The sequence below is a fragment of the Sinocyclocheilus rhinocerous genome, unplaced genomic scaffold (genome assembly GCF_001515625.1).
Source record: "Sinocyclocheilus rhinocerous isolate Xijiao unplaced genomic scaffold, SAMN03320098_v1.1 scaffold5943, whole genome shotgun sequence".
Lineage (NCBI taxonomy): Eukaryota > Metazoa > Chordata > Actinopteri > Cypriniformes > Cyprinidae > Sinocyclocheilus > Sinocyclocheilus rhinocerous.
Genome location: NW_015630108.1, coordinates 26554 through 29642, shown reverse-complemented (window position 1 = coordinate 29642; position 3089 = coordinate 26554). Strand labels below are relative to the sequence as shown.

Sequence of the window (3089 nt, the reverse complement as noted above, 5' to 3'; positions counted from 1 at the left end):
AACCTGGAAAAGTCAGATTTTCATGATATGTCACCTTTAAATCGATCATGACGATACAAGACTTTCTTCTCTGATTTAAGAACAGCTAAAAATGAACATCTTCCTCAGTATTACTGTCTTGTTTTCCAGTACAAATATCTAAACATCTTTAAACCAAGACACATTGACTGGAGATGCAAAATGAACACATGAACTCTTGCTTTCTGAGAAACTGAACAAAATGAAATGAATTTATGCTTAAAACAAGAACAAATATCTGTCAGTGGGAATGAAAACTTGTTTTCCCTTTGAGTTAAGTTTATTTTTCTGAGTCCATTAGCAGATATTTGTTTTTGTTTTAATCATAAAATCGCTTCATTTTGTTCAGTTTCTCAGAAAACAAGACTTCTTATCTTCTGTCATTTTGCTTCTCCGGTAAATGTGTCTTGATTTAAGAATCTTCAGACGTTTGCACTGAAAAACAAGACAGAAATACTGAGAAAGAGCATACATTTTTTGCAGTGCAATCTGAAGGTACAATAAAAGTTATGTCCAAATTCTAGTGTTTGGGAGCAGAGATATTAAAATATTAAATATTAAAATGTTTTGGCAATCTTTTGGAAGACATTTACATTCAGAGAACATATTAACATATTGTGTTCCCTTCACTTTATTCCTTAAATGTTCTTTACTTGATCTTAAATTGATTTTATAAAGCGGATAGTTCCGGTCCTTGATTCTGATTGGCTGAGCCGCGTTCGAAGCTGTTGTAAATGACTCTACAAAGTAACATACACCTTTGTTTACGTTTGTCTGTTGCTCGGCAACCACTTTGTAGCAACCACAACTGTTTCTGAGGAGCTACATTGTTTGGTGGAAGAATACTGTTTTTATTAATATCATTACACTTTATTTGCTCTGTTTTATTTTGTGAAACCTTACTACGTGTATGGAATAACCGTTTTATAAAAGCAGTAAGCCCTGTGAAGCCGTGGCTTACAGTGAATTTATAACAGCTAAGCTAACAACACCCCTTAGCTGTTATAAATTCACAGTAAACCACGGCTTCACGGGGCTTATTGCTTTATTCGTAAAGCTTGGTTTGATCACAGTCGTGTGTGTGTGTGTTCAGGTAAAAGAGCTCCAGTGCTGATCAAGCGTGAGATGGTGGAGAGCATGCGTGACGGGTCGGTGGTGGTGGATCTGGCGGCGGAGGCCGGAGGAAACATCGAGACCACTAAACCCGGAGAGCTGTACGTCCATCAGGGCGTGACACACATCGGCTACACGGATCTGCCCAGCCGGATGCCCACGCAGGCCAGCACACTCTACTCCAACAACATCATCAAGCTGCTGAAGGCCATCAGCCCCGACAAAGAGCTTTTCCAGTTTGAGCCCTGCGATGAGTTTGATTACGGCACGCTGGATCATGTGATCAGAGGGACGATGGTGATGAAGGTGACGATGAACTCACTCTTCTCACGTGCATCAACACATGCTGACATTAGAAATCACACGAAACTATTAAAGGATTTTATTTGAAAAATAAATATTTTATTTTAATGTTTCCAGCAAGGTAAGAATCTTTTTCCCGCGCCGCTACCGAAAACCACCCCGCCGCCGGCACCCGCCAAACTGAAGAGCGTCGCTGAGCTGGAGGCGGAGAAACAGGCCGAAACCCGTTTAGATTTCCCGCGCCGCTACCGAAAACCACCCCGCCGCCGGCACCCGCCAAACTGAAGAGCGTCGCTGAGCTGGAGGCGGAGAAACAGGCCGAAATCTCCCCGTTTAGACAGACCATGACATCAGCAGGAGTCTATACAGCAGGTCAGAGACCTAATAAACGAACGAACAAATGAATGAATGGATCAATGGATGAATGCATGAATAATGGAATCCATGAACCAGCAATTGAATAAATGCATGAATGAAGGAATGAACAAATGAATGGATGGTTAAACAAACAAATGAATGAATGGCTCAATGAATGAATGCATGAATAAACAAATGAACGAATAATTTAATGAATGGTTGAATAAATAAACAAATGGATGAATGAATAAATAAACAAACAATTGATAAATGAATGATCTGATGAATGAATGCATGAATAAAGGAATGCATGAACAAAAAATGAACCAGGACAAGACTTGTTTTGTAAGAAGGAACAAAAAAAAGCGTAGGATTTTGATCACAAGTGCAATTAACCTAACAAATCTTTTATAGAGTTATTTTGTATGTTTATAATTTGTATCTGCCATGAAATAGTTTGTGTAGCTGATATGACAATAAATTTAATGCATTTAAGCAAATATTAAATAATAAATTAATGAATGATAGAGGAAAAAACAAATGCACAAATGAATGAACAAACAAATGAATGAATGAAACACTGTTATGGAGGAACTCTCTCTCTCTCTCTCTCTCTGCTGTTGTGAAGGTCTCTCGACCGTGCTGGGTTTGGGTATCGCCTCTCCTAATGCTGCCTTCACTCAGATGGTGACGACCTTTGGCCTCGCTGGAATTGTGGGATATCACACGGTGTGGGGCGTGACTCCGGCGCTGCACTCTCCGCTGATGTCAGTGACCAACGCCATCTCAGGTGAGGCTCACGCAGATACACCTGAATATATGAGTGTGTGTGTGTGTGTGTGTATGTGTGAGTTAGTATATATACGTATTAGAATTTGAATGAGGTTAGGTTAATATGAAATATTAATTAATATTAAAATGATCAATAATAATATTAAATATCATTACAATAATAGTAATATAATAATAGTAATTATTATGTTAATTATATTAATTAATTAATTAATTATATAAATTAAATATAGTGCTGAAGAGCACAGATCGCACACAGTACTGACAACACTTGATCTGCTTGATCTGCTCTTCAGGTGGGTTCCTGATCACACAGAGGATGCTGGACATGTTTAAGAGGCCCACGGACCCTCCGGAGCACAACTACCTCTACTCTCTGCCTGGCCTGGCGTTTGTGGGCGGATACGGGGCGTCTCTGGCCGGAGGATACAGCATCGAGCAGGTGCTGCGCGTGTGTGAGAGAGAGAGTCATGTGACTGTATAATCAGAGTGAGTGTGTGTGTGTG

General features: G+C 39.8%; 1 pseudogene; it reads left to right on the top strand.

Moving 5' to 3' along the window:
* Positions 1 to 3089, top strand: part of LOC107739940 (NAD(P) transhydrogenase, mitochondrial-like) — a 19137-nt pseudogene that overhangs the window by 3014 nt on the left and 13034 nt on the right.